Raw genomic sequence first — 19594 nt, forward strand, 5'->3', positions numbered from 1 at the left:
AGGCAGCTAGGAGAGCCCCGCGCACCTGGAGAACTTCCCAGGCAAGCACCTGGAAATGGCGAGCGAGCAAAGAGACTGTCTGACAGCTGTGACATGGCTCACGGGAAAGGGAGCTCTCTTGATAGAAACTACGTGTATGTTAAGACAAGTCACTGCAAGTCGACAGCTGGTGTTGGGAAGCTGTCACTTTTCACAGCACAATACCAAAATTATCTTCTCCAGGAGTGGTCTCACACTTAAGGAGGCAAAACTATCCAGGGGCAGAGAACTGTTACCAGAGCTTTAGATATAACTCATCTAAGGAAACAACTCTTCACATTTGAACATTGGAACGTCTTCATTCTTCACCTTTGAACTTTTTCAAAAGTCTTTACGAAATTAGAGAAAGTGACCCAAATCAAATAAGTCCGTAATGTCCACAGGCATTTAAAAATAGTTCCAATTATCTTTCTTTTACAGCATTTCTGATATTGTCATGGATGTTTTGCAATAAAAAACTTAAATATATACACAGTACTAATACCTTCTACCAGACTGAGAGATACCACTGCAAAAACTTGGTACACTCCTAGGATTATAGAGAACATAATTTGTATTATGAAGTGTTCTTTCATTATGAAAGATAATTATTAAACACAGGCAACGCTGTAATTAATACAAATTCTATGTGAGTATGGAATGGGAAATTGCATCATCACTGAAATCAAAACACTTAGCTCAATTCTGTCTCTTCGCTACCACTAAGGACTTCATTTTTGCTGATCCACCGTATTTTACTAAGAAAATACAGACCACATTACACAAAGTACGGGTAGTATTGTAACAGCACCTAGAAATCCCAGCAGAGATCAAGACCGCATTCAAATAGGGAGTATATAGCTAATAAGAAACGTTTCTTTCCAAAAATCTTATGGTGTAAACAAATGACCAAAAATGGGGAATCAGACAGAGAAATTAACTGATTTAAATGGCAAATATCAGGCCCACAGAGGTGTTAGAATCCAGTTCTCCCAGGTCCCAGCCCAGTGCCATATTATTGGCCTAAAGTGCCCCTGAAATAATATAACTTCACATGTGACTGGCTGTCACATTTATTTTAACTACACCAGAAGGTATGTATGGAAACTCATTTTGTGTCACCTGAACATAAAATCGCAGCAGTAGCTGCATTTAAATCAATCTAAAATCAACGTGAAATCAAAATTTGAATAGCACAGATTTCTAAAGGTCATTTTCCTAGGGAGTATTATCTAAGGTGTGAACAAGTTTATGATCCGTTTTGGGCTGTTATGAAAGATCTTTCAAGAACAGAAAAATCATAGTGGCCCCTTTTCTATTCCCTGTCATTGGTGCACCTAAAGTGCTATTTGTTTTAAAAATAAATGCATTGCTGGAAGATTTTTCTTCCAGTAGTACAGTAGCAATAGAATAATTTAGAACAGCATAATAAACCAATTGGCTTTCAACTCCTGATCAGGGTGTCTGTAAAAGCTCAGCTGTTGACTGTTTTCCTTTCACACTGAAGCAGCTTTTCGGCAAATAGGAAAACTTTTCCTCCTCTGTGCTGCTTTACTACTGCCTCGCTAAAAACAAACAGCAATAAGAAGTCGCTGTTTGGGGTGATCTTTGTGATGTGTCCATCAGACCAGCTCACTTGCCAGCTTTCCCTCTCTCTCAAGCTTGTGCAAATCTTGCATTTCCTCTTCCTCAAACCCATTCTAGAAATATGTAGTTTCAGTCTCCATGAAGGCACAAAGACGCTGAATGCAACCTTTAAAAATTATCAGGACCGAAGCCCTCATTATAAGCTTGGATTTCTGGACAACGGATAATACAGGATGCATCTTATTTTCTCAACTGACAGACTCAGACTAGTTTACCCCCTTCTGTCAACTGCGTGGCTTTTTCCACCGAAAGAACAGAAGCAGCACAAACTATTCACATTTTTTTTTCCAGAAAGCAATCGACATTTGCCTAGCTGTTCCATAGGGTGCCCAAAGCATTTTGCTATTTGTTGCACAATACGCTACACAACTTCTCTCATACCAGCGAGGAACGAGAAGACTGGACAATGGGCCCTTTTCTTAAGAAAACACTATGATCTATAGTCCCTGGTATGTATAGTAAGGGGACAAAATACTATCCACTGTCTGACAACACACTGGAGTCTACAAACTGTCATAATCAATATCAACTGTCACAATATACAAGAGCTTCCCAGCATTCACAACAGCTCTTCTGACACAGTTAATAAATCACTGGAAAAAGCCCAGCGTCAGATACCCCATAGACTTGTTGTTCTGAAGATAGCACAAAAGAAAATCAGGCACAGGCATATCGCTGTGGATTCTCCAAAATTAAGTCATGTTATAAGAGCAAATTCATCCTAGTGCAGCCCTGCGGCAAAGCATTAAAATAAAAATAAATAAAAATAAAAAGGAGCTGAACGTGTCTTCTGTAGACAACAAGCAACTGGCACAACTATCCAGTTTGCTGGACAACTAGCTCTTTCACATCACCAGTGAGTTTGAAAGTAGAATTACTGGATTTGATCATTCTAATAATTCAGAAATCCACAAAAAGCTGAAAAAAATCTATGGCTTTATGTGGCCAGATTAGAATCAATTCTACTTTAAACAGGTAGAATTTGCTTTGAGGACTTGAAACAAGTACAATGAAGAATGGGGAAATGTTGTCCTTGCCTTTGGTGGAAATTGAATTAAGCGCTAAATACACAATAATATATGTTTTTTGAGACTCATAGGCGAAATACTCCATGCAAGTTACAAATGTATACTACCAGAAATGTAAGAAAAATTATGTGAGAAAGTATTTTTTAATGGAGCAGTAACATTTTACATCCTTTTACTGTCTGACATGCCTGCCATGTGCAGCTATCCAATATAAACGCACAACCAATCTGTTATTCTGCTAAAAAGACTCTATCATAATCTGTTTTTTCAAAGGTCTTAAGAGACAGCTCCAAAAAAATCTGCATCATGTTTTTGCAGACGCAACATGGATTCAGTCAGAGGTGTGAAACAAACTTCAAATCATATTACGCAGGAGAAACTCTGGATACACTCTACTCTTTGGAGCAGAACTATGCATGAATTCATGCCTGTCACCAGGGCCATCACCTGGTTGGCTTCCATAACAGGCTGCAAGGGTCTTCCTGAGAGCGCTCTAATAAGGTAAGCCACGTTGCCGGATGGGACGTATAAGCATCCTACCAAGAGTGGCCTGAGCGGACGGCACAGCCCAAGCCACAGGCAACCTCATGCCTCGAGAAAAGGGAAATGCTGGATGGGTCAAGAGGTAAGATAGGATTTGACCCATCTTTTTGGGGGGTTGACTCCTAAAACCCTTGTGATAATGGTTTTCATCACTCGGTCCTACAATTTCTCTTCTGTGATGTGGAGATAATGGCACTTACAGGTAAACTGTGAGGTAGAGGCATGAAGATGTTGAATTGCAAGATACTGGCATAATGAAGACAATGTAAACATCCTAAACAACTCATAAAATACTGTTTCAAAAGATGTTAAGGCCAAGTTTACCAAAAACAAGGTGGAAAGATGAAAAAAAACATCTCTAGTGTCTCATACTTCTGTGGATGGACAGCTGGGTGACCATACAAGAAAAGAGATGCTTGTTACAAATGCAATCCATGCCCAACAAATTTTTATCCTGGCAATATTATTCTTTGTATGATTTCTATAAAATCAATATCCAGAAGGTAGAAATCTAAGCAGCGGGTTGTTTTTTGTGCCATTGTCACCGATGGACAGGCTCCCTAAAGACAGATCTACTAATCTTAATCCTCCATCAAATTAATGAAAACATTTAATAGCAACCAGACGCTCTGATGCATTACAAAGAGAAGAGAAGATAGCAAGTATGACAAAAGCTCAAACTTCTTTAAAAAACACTAACAGCTGAAAATTTATTAAATATTCATTGTTTCATGATTACTTTTACTTTACGACAAATCCAATCAAATCTGAGACTTTAATCTCAGCTTTCTATCTTCTGGCAGTCCGTAAACCAAAGAATTTTATTATCTAGAAATGTAAACACAGCAATGTTTAACTGAAATGTGTATTTGGCAAAGGCTGTACCTGGCCAGAAGGAATCTTTTTGTTTGTTTTTTAAGTTGGCAGGAATAAAGTAATTAACACTTTTTTTTGGCTTACTATATACAAAGGTATTAGAGCTAACTATCAAAGCTACATATTTCATATAAATGCTGTATCATCAGAAGTTTCTTTCACAGATACCCTAGCCTACATTTATTCTAATTCTGCTTTATAATGCAGCTGGAAACAACGGATATCAGAGTTTACAACACAGCCATACAAACTCCTTGGCCAGCAATAAACAAAGAAAGAACACTCTAAAAGCTCAAATAACCTCCTGGTTTTCCTAGCTCATAAGAAGCAGGCATATCTTTGGGTAGCAGACATCATTTGGCCCACAGCCTGATTTCCCGAGTGACTCCTCGCTAGCAGAGCTCTGCTCCTCACCTGGCAGATCCGAGCAAGTGCCACAGCCCGTCCAGCAAAAGGCTGAAAGCTTCGGATCAGGATGGCGAGGGCAGAAAGCAAAAGAGGAGAGATGAGTGGGGCAGATGGGAAGACAATATGAGCCTGTAGTCTCTTGGCAAGCAATGTGCACTGCAATTGCTTGCCACTTAGCGTTGCTTGCTAAAGCTGGTCTGAAGTTGTAAGGGTTTTCTAAAATCAGGGGTTTGCTAAAATCAAGTGTCTGAATCTATATTTGGACGTTTCCAAATTTCCAGGAAGAAATTTCCAGTAGCCCCTCTTCTGCAGAAGCTCATTTTTGAAAACACTGGCCAATGTTGTCTGGCTTCCTTTGCAGAAAAGGGAGCTGAGGATGGACAGAGAAAGGAAGAAGAAAAAGATGTGTCACATGGTGCAGGGGAATTTTAGCTCATGGCAACATAAAACAGAAGGCAAGGCACCGCCGGGACCCCGAACAGCAGTGCGTGCGAGCTGAGCAAGCAAGCTGCTCTGCGCAAGCAAGCACACTGGTCCACAGAGGCTCGGGGCAAAAATGAGTGAAGTGGCAGGCCGTCAGGAAGGGAAGCTTGAACTGAATTCAGGAGGCAGCAGATTATCAAGGAACGTGTTACATAGTTTATCACAGATGCCGCAACATGGACTTTAGCAGGAACTGGCAGCCCCAAATAAGCAATTACAGTCCTGGGCAGGTTTGTAAAGCCTGCTCAACCTCCTTCAAGGGAGGCTATAAGTGGGTTTGTCTGAGTCAGGAGGACTGGAAGGCTACTCTGTTACACAGCAAACCACACTGGTTTTTCACATAGATTGCTACTACAACATGTATTGGTGTTCCACCAAAACAGTGGAAGCAGAAGCTGTATGAAAGCAGCTTATTTCTGCTAATATGCCACAACAAAAAGTTCAACAGCTCAGTTGTATATTTTCCAGACAAAGTTGCGTGCCTTTTAAGTCATGTGGGACTCAATTTAAAGAAACTGCAAGATTTCCCCCAAAAGCCCAAGTTCATTCAGAGATTTCGTTAAAATATGAGAGAGCTTGCACTCAGCAAAAGCTTTCCCAGACAACCATGGACAGTATTCACCGATGCTTTTTATTACCAGTAATGCTTATGGTAGATATGTTCAAATATGGGTCAATATATTTAACCTTCCAACAATTTGTAAAGAAAAGAACGTGGATAAAATCCCAGGTCTGCTGATGTCTAACAAAGCCACTTGACCATTATGTCACAATAAAAACAGTTAAGTATTCCGGTAAGTGGGATAATCACTTGTTGCTGGACTTTGAATAGCAGGCTGAGGCAATGTTTTGTCGTTTTAATGAAGACCCCTAGCCTTTGAGAATCTGAGCTGATAGGATGTGACAGGCTGATATCTCCAAAAAGGAGAATGGACTCTGTATGGGAGGTTTCTGGACAGTAGTAACAATAATGCATTACTAACCCAAACAGTTACCAAACTTGCAGCCATGTTACCGTAAGGCCTCTCATAGCCCATCATTATTTTAGAAAAAAAGTTCTTTTTTGTTCTTTTGCTGCTTGCTTCTCCTTCGTTTTCCTAAATACACTGTGTGACATTCCCACCACATATCGAAACACGTAAAAAGGATGGACTGGTGCAGAGAGAGGGTCCTAAAAATGCATGTTCTGTCTTGAGGAAAAAGATTCAATCATACAGAAGCTGATGACAGCTCTTTGGAAACACCTTAATGTTGTTTACATGCTGAGCCTGGCATGGCAAGTTTGTCTCAGAGGTAAAGCTGCAGCAGACAATGCACATTTGGGGCAGGGTCCAATGGCTCAAACACATCCCTAGGGATGGTCACGTTGCAGTGGTGGCCACCTCAGGGCACAGGGCAGTGCAGAATCTGGATGCCCTGTGCAGAGGTCTGAATCCCGGGATTTCTATGTAGCGCTGACTGAGACACGAGTGTGGAGAGTGTCCCAGAGAAAGTGTCTTTGGGGGAAGAGAAAATATCTGGGATTAACTGGTCCAAGGCTGGAAGGCTGCCTGATGAGGACAGGCTATGGTCCATGTCAGGATAGTCAATGCATATATATAACTGCACTCCAGGTCAATTGTCCCTAAGCCAGGTTTAACCAAACTGCCTCCAGCAGCAGTCCTGGTGCAACTGAAGTAGCTCAGAGCATCAGAGGGGTCTGTACAGGCCCACCCAGGACCTGGGGTTTTAATTTGGATTGGTGCCTATTCCAGCTTGTGCCTGTGACTGCCCTGCTACAGCAGCCACCTTAGCCAGACCCACGCTTGCGAATGATGTAGGGGTAGACACAAGCAAAGGACCAGACAAGTCTATCCAGAGACAGAAAGCAGCTCACTCCTTTTACTTAAGCTGTGTCAGAGCTTCCAGACAAAGCCACTTCTAATGCGCACAGGCTGCAGACACTCTTAAAAACGTTTAAAGTCAAGCTTTCATGTACTTATTTTGACAGATGAGTCATCTCTTTGCCCTGACAGAGATGGGTATCTGTGAAGCCTGGAGGAAGGCAGGCAGCGAGACCCGAGGCCTGGCACTCGCGGGAATTCTCACTCCAAGGTCCCCTCGGCAGCAGTAATAGCAGGACGAGCTAAATTGGAACGCTTAAAAAAGAAAACCGTGGGAGAAGAAACTGTGCATAATGCAACTGTGAGTTCCTGAAGTGTGTAAGAAAAAAACAAACTAATCTTGGTATCCCAATCTTTAATGTAGCCTCTGCTGCTCAGGATTATTTACTTTGTACTCAGTACTGACAAAAATATATTTCCATTTGCAGCTAGAACAATCACATAGGGGATTAAGAACAAATTGAGGCCAATTGGATTGCTCAATATTGTACAAGATTGTGATTAGCTTTTATGAAACCAGCACCTGCAAGCTGAGAATTTTGAAATGCTAATTGGGTCGGTAATGCTAGTCTGGGGGAATATTTCCGGAGGGTGGGAAGTGAGACAAGCTGGATCTGCTGACAGGAATCAGCGCTGCTGAGTTCTGACTGCAGCTAGGCTGAAAATACGCCTAACTTCCCAAATAAATACACTCCTGCAGCCTCTCCTGCTTGCTCTTCGGGGGCGGAGGAGAGATCCAGGTAGGAGAAGCTAGTGAGGATGCAGCAGCAAGAAAGCAGCAAACAAATATCTATACTGAGGAGAGAGCAAGACACCAGAAGGAGAAAGGATGAGGGATATTTAGAGAGGGAAGTACAGGATAACCAGGAACACAGTGTAAGCACGCTAATTACTAGCTCCATCCAGACCATTTTGCTGACAAGGAGATTCTCCTGCTAGTCAAAATGCAAAATGATTTACCCTTCGTGGGCTCTGAATATCTATCCCACTGAGCCTAAGCTGGTTTTCCTTGTCAGCGAGGACTGGCAAGGCTCCTCTACCTGGATGCGCCTAGCAAAAGGGCTTTGCCTGCCGGCTCCAGCTTCACACTTAGCTGCAGGCTTCGTGCAGGTTATCCCAGGCAGCTTCCTCTCTGCCTGGTCCGCAGCTTGACAGGCTCTTCCCAGGGATGCGGGGAGACAAACGCAGCCCCTAGCCCCACAGCAGCCCACCCTGCTGCTGCTCTGAGACTGCCCTGCAGTCTACCACGGGCAAGCTTTCAGATGCAAACGAAGAAACTTTTCCATTTTATGCTAATGTCCATGGAGACTGCACATATTATGGTACTAATCAGACCTGTTCAGATTAAAAATCCTACTTCAGATCGTTACACCAGATAGACTCAAGGATCGACTTGCTGGAGGCTCAGCCACCTCCCAGAAAGCTTGATCTTGTTTCATATATAATCAAAACTATTGCCTAATGGCTGTGATAATTTTTAAACCTCTCTGAACTTTAAAGGGAGCAGCTTTTAATATCATTTACATTTTCACTTCAATTTAATGCATAGCTAAATGTCCACAGTTAAAAGACAAAGTTGTGTTTCCCAGCAGGCTCACATTTCCGTATTTTACACCTCAGCGTACAGGTGGCCAGGCTGCCCGGCACCCACCGCAAGGACCTGCCCTGGCTCCCTGGCCGCCCTGCATGACGTGAAGCTGGGGGCACCACACGGGGAGGGGGAAATGCTGGGCAGCGTCGTGGCAAAGGGGACAGCAGCGCTAGCGGCTCTCTCCCTTGCTGTAGCCCAGCCTCGCTCCCGCTGCGGGAGCTGACCTGTTACATGCACCTGGCCGGTGGTTGCAAATCAGGGCCAGCGGTTGCCCCCTGGCCAGTGGGACTGTGGCCCAGGCACGCCTGGTGCATCAGCTATGAACCTGCAGGCGTTTCGGAGCTCCATCCCCAGCTGAGACGGCAGGTCCCGCTCCACGCCTGGGGCGCGCGGAGGCGCCCGGCCATGTGGCCGACGCACGCAGGCAGGGAGCTGCCGCGGTCACGGGCAGGGGTGGAGGGAGCGCTGGGTGAGGGGGACCTGGGGTGGCAGGACCGGGGGCTGGCCAGGGTGCCGGGGGACCAGGACCTGGAGGTTGGGCGCCTCTTGGACACTAAGAGGAACAGAACAGGCTTGGGAAGTGAAGAGGAGAGGTACTGGGAGGCAAAGAGAGCATGGGGCCAGGGCCCTGTGCGAGGAGGCAGAGACGCAGGCAGGGGGGCTGGAGAAGGCACAGCTCCTGCCTGCAGCTCGGCAGGCAGAAGTTGTCCGTCCGCCCCTGCCCTATGCTCCTCCGCTCCAAGCAGTCCTTCAGACGGCTCGAAACGGGTTTCTTAAACAACCGAGAAAGCACCAGACCAACTGTACGCTGCAGTCTTGAGATGCTCAAGTGTTCATCTACATTCGGGGCATAGTCTTCAAGTAAATTACGTATTTTGTACAGAGTAAGATAGCACCAGCATGTTTACCCCAGACGTGTTTTTACCTCACTAGCCCCACTTCAAAAGAGAGAGGTCACGTTCAGAGCGCCCGGACGCGTTGCCTGGGGAGCCGTCGGACTGGGTCCCCACAAAAGACTTTATTCTCTTCTCAGCTGATGATCCCCTATAAACGTTTTTATTCACACAGTCTGATTAAAATAAGAACTTCCCCAGACAAGCCAGAGCTCAGCTCAAAACTCTCTCTTTTCAGTGTCCAAGCAGGAATGGATTAAAATTATCTGGGGGATGGAAAGGAGGATGGGGAGAGCTGGGTTTTTTGTTTTTTTTTTTTGCTGGAGAATTTCAAAAGCAGTAGCAGCAATAAGTAAATAGCTTCTCTGCCTCACAGCGTTTGCACACAAACTGCATATTAGTAACCTCAAAGGGATCCTTTCAAAACAACATCGGTAAAACAAAGCAAATTACATTTATTTTTCTAAATGCCTCTGTATTGCCATGTACCATTTGCCTTAAGATATGCTCTAGATTCCCGCGGGGTCTGCTCCAATTCACAATGAAATCACGGGGACGCTTCTCACTGGATGGAGTTTGGAGTTGCTGTCTTGACTCAAAAACAAAGGAGGGAACAATGAAAAAAGACAATGGTCCCTTTTCTGATGTCATTTCTGTTTGCAGCTAAGCTTTCAAAAACATTTATGTATCAGCTGAAAGAGTTATTGACATTCTGGGCCATACATAAACTTGCCAGATCTCCCTGAAACAGAAAAATACAGAAAAATATCAGCTTTCTGTCACAGCTGAGCAGGCTGCTCACTGTGTTCATAGTCTGCTGAAGAACGGCTTGGGAAATTAAGAGTATTCTTAGACGAAGGTGTATTTTTTTCAGTTTTCTGCAATTCCAGCCATCATGAGGCTGTTTACAAACCGTTCAGGGGGAAAAACAGAGGGCTAGCCATCAGGGCTAGGGCAAGGGGAGAACTTTTTTTCAGCAATATCAGTTATGTGTCAACTTCCACATATACCTGACACACGAAATGTCGGTTCAGTTACTCCTTTTGCCTCATCGGATTTGAACCCACTTCTCTCAAAGAAGCAGAGAAAACCTCTCCTCCCCTCCCCAATACTGCTTCAGTTCATATCAAATTCCTAAATACTGATGGCAGCAAAGGCTGGAACACAGATGTCCTACCTGCAACATGTATGCCTTAAGGGAAAGGTTTAAGAGCCTTTATCGCTCTCTCACCCTAGCTCAACTAATGTTTAAGAGTTTTTAAGAAGCAGATGAAAATGAAGACGGGGAGTATTCCACCTCGCAGATGAGTGGGTGAGTAGTGTACCCAAGGTTCATCCACTCGGCTCAAAAGTAAAATATAACCATCTCCTGCAGTCTGAAGAGCTTGCTTACACTTTCAATTGCCTTGACTCCGCTACAAATATCCGGAATGAAAATATTTTCTTCAATAGAAAAATATGTTTTCCCCATTTTTGGTTTCAAAGGGAATACATCTTCTTTCTTTCGTCTAACTAGATTTTCAACTGACCAGATGTGCTGATCTTTTTTCTTACTTGGGGCCCATAAACTCATCAGCAATAAGAAATATTTGCTTGCATCATGTGATTAATAAAAAGAACAAAAAGTTAAAACAGATAGGCAAAAACACCTTTACCAAATTTCTGCAGTTTTGGAAAAGACCCATCAGGCACAGACAATATTTATACACATTTTGTCCTGATGCTTTGCTTATAGGCAACTCACACATTTTTTTTAAAGCACGCCAAAAAAATAAAAAAGAAAGCCAAAGAAAAATTTTGACTGGTTAACAACTTACATGTCACTAGCCAGTGGCAATGAGATCACCATGTTTTTGGCTGTCTGGTCAACTGAGAAGATTATTCTTGGACCCTGGCCATTAAAATTAGTATGCTGAACACTAATCAGAAGGGACTTGTTTCCTGTTTCTATAGACTTGAACCTAGAGTGGGTATTTTCCTCCAGTGACTTGCTCTCCGAAACTTTCACAAAGAGAAAAGCAGCCCCACAGACAAAGTCGGATGAATGCAAGAGCTTTATCTAATTTCTGTATGCAGTCTTGGAGTGCTGATACAAAAAAATGTCATGTCAAGTTATGACAGATTCAGATGTGTAACATCAGTCTTTCTGAGCCATTGGTGCAATGCTGAAACTACACTGATATTCAGAAATGATAACATAATCTCAAATACCTAACTAATTATTTCTATTCAATTGCATTTTAGAAATGGATTCATAACTATCATCTGATTCATTTTTTTGAAAGCTAGATAAAATTTCCTGCCAGACATTTTATAAGGCATAGATCTGGAGTTAAATAAATATTTTGTATTCTAGATTTAGCATAAGACTATCCAACAACTTCTGTAAGAAAGAAATTATTTTTAAAAGAATTTACTACTCTGGATAACATAGAAAAATGCTGGTGCTCGCAGTAAATACTTGACCTTAGCAGCACATGAACAGAGCACCCCAGGAGCGTGTCAGGGTAGATTCTGCGTGACGTTCTCATTTTAGGAGTCCTTACCCAGGTAGTCCCCTTGATATTAACAGAGGCCCAGCATTAACGGGACCGTTTCGGATGAAGTCTTCAGATCGAGCTCTCAGGCTGTGCTTGGGGACCACCCCAGGAAAGCAGGGCTTCCCGAGGCAGGTCCGAGGAGGAACGGCGTGACTGGGCCGTGCATTGCCACGCGTCCCATCGCCTTTTTCTAAACATACCAAACCTCTGCGCCAGCCGTTTGTACGCATGCAGTATGGGATACACATTACCTCTGCGTGGGCATGTATATTAAATAAATAAATAAATAAATAAATAAGCCAAGAGTCTTTTTCAAAATTTTGCGCTCTACACTGTGAAAAGGGGTTTTGTAGAAAGAGTAGATGGGGGTTGTCTCCGAAGCTGAAGGCTTCGTAGGGCGCCGGGGGGACAGAGGTTGGAGCGGCGGGCGCCCGGGGGTTCGCCGCGGCCGGGCAAGACCTGCCGTGAGGCTTCCTGACACCCCTCCGGGCCTTGGGGGCTGCCTGGGGAGATGCTCTGCCATCGGCACACTCCCGGCTGGCGGCAGAAAGGTGGGCAGCACTGACGTGCGGCCTTCGTTCAGCTGGGCGCCGCGGTTCGCCATGCGGATGCCACCACCGCTCATCACGAGCCGAGACGGAGGTAAGGTGCGCACCAAGCTGTCACGGCGGCTGGCTGCAGCGTCAGCACGCCGGGGAAAAAACGTTTCCCTCGGACATGTCGTGTCACTGAAAGCAATATAAATTAAGAGGTACATATCCAAATTTGACGAGACTTTCATTGAGGCTTAGATAATTTCTTTGCAATGCAAGAGGAAGACAGATTCACCTCCCTCCCATATATATTGATATAGCTACATATACATACATACACATATACGCACACACACGCACACTCCGTCCCAAATACTGCATGGCAAGGATGATCGCCTAGAGTCCAGGATGTCTAAAGTCTCTTTTCTTGGCCTCCAGCTCAGGCTTTCTCCTTTACCGCTGACTCCTATGACTGCTAATGAGAGGCTGAAGACACTTCCCGCAACACCCCCGCAAGAGTAGACAGCTACCTGAGAGAAGCTGCCTTTTCCTCTTTCCTTCTTTTCCCTTTTTTTCTTTTTCCTGCTGTCCCAGCCAAAACAAACTGCTGCATTTGTGGTTACAGGAAGATGGGAGGAAGAGCAGCCACAAAGTGCAGGTCAGTCCACACCAGGGCGATTCGCCCAGCAGCGAAGTGGAAGCAAACTTCAACAGTGCAATTTCGGTGTGTTAAAATTATTCACACGAATGAAGCCTGCAGGCTCGGGATGTATTTAGCCAAATGCTCGCCTTGACAACCTCTACCTTACTTTAATTTCACTATAGGAAAACGTAAAACATGCGAAAGGGCTTCCTCAGTTGCAAAATGCCTCATCTGCTTCCGTTTCATAAAAAAACCCAACAATAACAAAAAAAAACCCAAACTTCTAATTAAGGATTGATCTTTATGTAATTAGATTTCTTTAATTTCACTGCAGTAAAACTTTAAAACACTTCCAAGCTCGAAATTAAATGTTCTAATCCAGAAAAAAATTACCAATTTGTCTTTGGCTCTTTTTCAGAGACACGGTTGGGGGAGAAGACGTTTCACAGTTTCCTACCATGGACATGAAACTCCATGCGCTCTCTCCGGGACTGCTGCTTGCTTCGTGCTTAATGGCCAAATCCTCTCCCATTTGCCTTTGAAACTGATTCTTGTGAACCGGAAACTTTGCTGTGACACCAGGCTCTCATGCTGCGCAAGTACTCTTTAAAAAAGCTCAAGCTCTGTAAAATGACCTCCCTAAACTCTGTTTCTCAGTTGGCTGAAATAATCTCCTGCACTGTTATTTCTACAACCGTAACTTCGGGCTTCCGAAAACGCTATAACAGGTGCTAAAAGTTAATTCAGTAACCAAGAAGAGGCAACGCTTTAATATTGCCATTCTAATACATAGAACTACTACTTTTGCCTCACATCCACACTCATAACTAGCTTTTTTTTTTTTGGTACAAGTCCATGACTCATGTTCAGACATTACCAAAGGCAAACAGATAGGGCATTGCAATTAGTTTGCATACAGTATCATTTAACATCTGCTACGTTTTTGACTGAGTTGTCTGTGAAGTGCAGGGCACTTTGGAAATGGTGGAAATACAGGGGCTTATTAAGGCTCATAGCCTGTTTCGTAAATGCTTTAACTTTCCAATTAATCCAACGGTACCGATCTTAGTGTGTGCTATGGTCATCTGAAATCACTTTGTAAGTAGCAGTATTTGAATAATTATACCATCCTAGAAAACACAAAAAAGTAATCCCAAGTTACCAGAAGAAACTTAGGAATAAGAAATAATATGACAACAATGAGGTTGCACAAGCATGAAACACAGAACTGCGTAATACTTACCACTATAAAATAAACATGTTGCTTGCTTCTCTCCTTTCTTAATACAGAGTAATGCACTGAACAACACCTTAAAGCAACCTTTATCCAAAGACAGAAGTATTGAAGGGACTGCTTCATTGACTCTTCAACCTCACAAAATAACTGATCTACTTTGTAACATCTTTGATTTACTAGAATTATTCTAGATTTACACGCGTGTAACAGAAGTCAGAAGCTGGCCAAATCACCTTAAAAAGACTGAACTGCTTGAGACATTAAGACCTGAGAACCCATCTCTTAATATGCCATTGCTCTAATTTCTCTTCTTAAAGCATTTGTACCAGTAATCAGAGGTGATTACTGAGCTCCATCCTGCACCTTTAATTAAAGTCTGTTTCTGAAAGCCCTATCTAGTTGCTAATCCTTCTCTAGTCAGCTGCTACATTTTTAAAGCAGGGCAAGGAGGCAGATGCATGTTTTGGGAGATGCATCCGGGCCCTGTTTGGCATCCCAAACTGTGACAAAACATCTACTAATACTGAAGCCAACTAATTCAAATGCAAATTGTCAACAATCAGTAAAGAAGTGCAGCAGAGAAGCACAAGCAGGGAAAAACCATGAATACAGATGTGAAAATTAATCTTTCAAGAGTAACTACACATTATTTGTGTTCAATTCTATCCATGTGGGCTTAGGTCCTGCCCAGCCCTTATCTGGAGCAGCTGCTTCTGTTGGAGCAGATGCAAGGAAATCTGCACAGCTTGCAAAGAAGCTAGGCTGAACTAGGGACTGTAGGAAGTTCTCTCCACAAGAGCTCAAAAGAGCTAGGAAAGAAAGGAGAACTGGCACTCCAAAAAAAAGTCAATTTAGTCCCCAAAGCAGTGGCTTGTACTATCCTCATAAGCCAGGGAACTGTGTCAGAGAGCTCATGTTTCACTGCGGGCAAGGTGCATCAAGATTTCTGCTCCACCGCGTCGCACTCTGCTGCCTTTAGTCATAGTGCGTTTCCTCTTTCCCTCTGCCCTGACAACAAGGCTTGGGCTTAGGCTTCCAATATCAAATTTGCCCTTGGTTTCATCTTCTCTCCCGTATCTGCCCCTTTGTCCACCTCTCCAGAGTATCCATGAAGTCTTCGTCCTCCTTCCTGTTCTCACTCTACACTTCTTTCTTTTGAGACACCTAAGGGAAACTGCCTTCCTGTAAAGCAAGGTGAAAGGAAGCAAAAGGGGCTTTAGATCTATTCCACTGACGTTCTTTTCATACACTAATGCGAACAAGTAAGTGTCCCAGCTTTCCAGTAAATGTACGTGTCTGACTGTCAGCCTTGCCCTTCTACCACCCTTCACCCTCAAAGAGTCTGACAAACATCTACCATGTCTTTTCTCTGCCTCAAGAGACTAATTTCTATTCTGTGCTTGTCCATCTGCTTTGGGTCTCTCCAGGCTGCTGTCATACAGTAACATAAGAGCAACAGACAACTTGCTGCAGAAGAGGATTTAAGGTCCCAGTGTGCGTGCTTGTGGAGAAATTACTACATGGACTTAAGTATTGTTCAGACTAAGCTGCAGCTTCCACATAAACTATGGTGTGGAAAAGGACATGTATAAGAAAATCCTTCAAACTTATAATTAAGAAACAAACAAAAGACAAAGCCAGTAGATAGAGAGATGAAATGAGTGACCGTGATAGTAGCTTCATGGTGAGGAACCAGACCTGTGATACCATGTCTGTAACAAGAATAGATGATGTTACATTGCCTTCTGACAGCTAGGACATGTCTAAAACAATAAATGTATGGAAGGAAAATAACCTCAGCAATATTGGGGAATTTTCTGAGTTACTGTTCACAAGTGAAAACCAATGAGACATGCAGAAGGGAAGTCAACACTATGCAGGATCACATTAGACATCTAAGACTATGAATGAAAAGGGGAAGCCCTCCCTGAAATTGCTCTGGGACCAACTAAAGATCAGCTGAGACACTGCACAACGGTCAAAGGATGTTGGAGCAGTGCAGAAAAGGACGTGCATTGGCAGAGCTCACGGGTGCTTTCTGTGATGAAAGGTTAGTACTAAGATTAGATGGTCTTAAGCAAAGAGGGTGCTAACCTCCCTGTGTTCACAGCTGACAATTCAGAAGAGCTTTCAGATAAGTGGGAAAAACAAGGAAGGCAGCTTTCACTTGGCTCAGAGGTCTCATCAGTGGCCTCAGCATAAAGTATAAAGCAAAAGATGAATTAACAGTTTTTCTTATTTCGTAAATATATATCACATCTCAATTGTATGATGCAATACACATTAAAAGAAGCTAAGCTGCATGTTGCATGCTGATGACTGGTGCTTGCCTCTTTTGCTGACAGCCCCGCAGTGTGTAAACATGTCTTCCCTAACTGCACATACCTCTTAGGTCTATGTAATTTGGTTTTCCAGTAAACCTTAGGGAACGGCTGAATGTGTGACTGTGCAAATCCACTATTTCTTGGCACTTTTTATGGTTTAAAAAAACCTCTCAACATTAAAAACAGTAATTAAAACAGTAAAATATAGCAGTGCTATATCACTGAGTTGCTTACTCAGTGACAACTATATTGAGGTATGCACACACAGTGTTGAGGGTATGGGAAACAAGGAAGCTATGACAAAATGTTAATAAATTATGCAATTTGTGACCTAGGCAACATCACTGAAACAGGAGAACAATGATTCTGGGACCTGCAAGGGAGAGAGAGAATAAAAAAAGAGATGGAGGGGGGATGCAATGTTAGAAGCATAGATATTGCTAACAAAAAGAATATGATAACACAGGAGAGTGAGGGAGGGAAAGGTTAGAGAATAAATGGCATGAAAATCCAAAGCAGCTATAAGAGACAACTTAAGCCAGATACCAGGAAGCTATCATAACTTAATATTACCGTGCTTACCTTTCCACACTATGCAGAGATAGGGAATTTTAACACACTAGCTAACACATGGTAACAAAAATATATTTATTTTCCTCTAGCAAAGTCACAGAAGTTTTATGATATAAAAAAGAGTAGAATCTCATGACAAGAGATTTTACAATCGTTTACAAATGAAAAAAAGAACTAGCTGATGACGCAACAACGTGTTAGGTTAGTACTAGCAGTCATGGGCTAGTAATGAATCCTGCATTCAGCATATTTAAAAATGACTTGCAAAATAGAACACAAGAATCTTTCTTTCTAGTGAAACTACTATCTGTGTGATTCAAACATGACATAAGCTAATTTAACCTACGAGAAACTCCACTGATTGCACATTTCTTACATAAATAGACTATTCGCTGATCTTAACCATACATTACAAAGCTGAAGATTGTAAAAGAGTTTTCATTTGAATTAAAGAAGCAACTTCCAATCCATCCGGACCTGAGAGATGGCCACAGTATGTTGAGTTTGCAAGTGCCGAATTTGAAAACCTCATTGAGAGTGCCACACCTACTTACTTTTAACTGTCACCTCCTCTAGTTTAATTTATCTCTCTTGTTGCCAGTGTGCAGTGCAGCGTGTGGGCTTGGCTCTAGGCACTTAATGAAGTCATCCGGGGAATGCACATTCAAAATTTCAAACCAGGAATACACGCCACGGGCAGGTTTCCCAGCCAATCGAGCCGCCCCAGAAGGCGAGTGCTATTCTTCCTTCGTCAGCTCCCCGAGCGGCGCGCGGCCCCCCCACAAAGCACAGGTTTGTTCAGCTCAATTACACAGCCTGTCCTGAGCGCACGTGGGGAAAGCAGCAAGCTTTCCCGTCCCACTAACAACGGAGATCTCCCTTCTCGTACTTATTACTCTTCCAATTGGTTTTAGAAATACATGTGCCCATGTTTAGCAATGTTACAAAGCCAATTCTGGTCACCAAATCACGTTTTAGGGATTTTAGAGGCAGGAAATAGTTGCTTTCACTTTTTGATATCTACATTACCAAAAGACGCTATGTTCTTCATGTGAGTGAATCCAGAAACACCCGAATTTCTAGTTAATCTACTTGTATGTTGATAAAACTGAAAAATTAGAGAGATGATTTTTAAAAGAATAACAAACATTTACTGTACTTCTGATTCTTCTCTTTAAAGTTCACTTCTCCAGTCATCTGATGCTCTTTCAAATTCTAAGCTGCGTTTTACCTGGAAAAAGTGTTTTTAAATTATATGCAGTTGCCAGTGCAAAGGCATGAACATTTACCTTAAAACATAACCCAGCTAGCCAAGCAAACGTGATTAGGCTTCATTAAAACAAGGCTATAATTCACACCTAATGAAATCTGCCATTTGCGTGCAAACCTCTATCAGCTTTGTCTCCTCCACAGGCGTTGGCACCCGAGCGGCACCGGCAATATTTGGCACAACTCTGCGCTTTAAAGCACGCGTTCGCCTTGCTGCTGCACTCAGGCTGCGGCGTTGCAGCTTTGATCGCCTCCCGGCAGCCTAGACAAGGAGAAATCTGTCACTCCAGCTCCTGCTTTACAAGCTCGGTAGCCTTTTCTTCTTGACACTTCCCTGAAGAAAAAAAAGGACAAATACGGGCCTAATAGCTAGGAATCGTTTAAACGACTCATCCTTCTCAAAGAGCTCACAATGAAGAGCCGAAAGGTAAGGTGAAGGCGAGTCCCTTTGATAAGAGGCCAAGAACTGACACTAACGAGATAAGCGGAGCCTTCAAACCCGTCCTGCGCACCGAGCACTGCTATCTCCAGCTTCCATCTGACAGCAGAATAATCCGATTAATATGAAACTTCAACACCAAGCTGATTGCCACGGCAAAAGACAAAGACTGAATGAGTTTAACTTCGCCTGTCTCTGGCTCTTCTTAGTGCCCCAGACATCGACTTGTGAAGCTGAGGGACACAGAGCCTTTTCTCGTGGATAAACAGTTTCGATCTCAGCTCTACTGCCCTTTTACCCTACAGATCTTCTATAGAAATTCTGGAAGAAAAAAACAGCCTCTCAGACATGACCATAGGACTTCTTATTAAGCATCCCAAAAGCAAAAACCCTGCCTGCTCTACTCCAGCTGTCCTTAGGGAGGAACAGGGAGCTGGGCACTTCCCCAGAAGTGCCCTCCCCAGGTATGCAGGACAGGGCTGCCCTCTAAAACCCTGGCTGGCACAAAGTTAGGGATGCACACAGTATAAGGATGATGCTAAGGACAAGACACAACATTTCTTGCTGATGAGCCCTCACATCTCCATGCGTTGGGGCACCCCAAGTCCTTGACAGAGGGCAGCTACCATGGCCCACAGAGAGCTTCAACTCCCACCTGTCTGATGG

The 19594-nt window shown here is 43.3% G+C and overlaps 1 protein-coding gene across 1 annotated transcript in view; it reads right to left on the reverse strand.

Moving 5' to 3' along the window:
• The window catches only part of CELSR1 (cadherin EGF LAG seven-pass G-type receptor 1), a 178099-nt gene that overhangs the window by 103161 nt on the left and 55344 nt on the right, over positions 1 to 19594 (reverse strand). The window lies entirely within an intron of this gene.

Source organism: Struthio camelus, chromosome 1 (genome assembly GCF_040807025.1).
Source record: "Struthio camelus isolate bStrCam1 chromosome 1, bStrCam1.hap1, whole genome shotgun sequence".
NCBI lineage: Eukaryota > Metazoa > Chordata > Aves > Struthioniformes > Struthionidae > Struthio > Struthio camelus.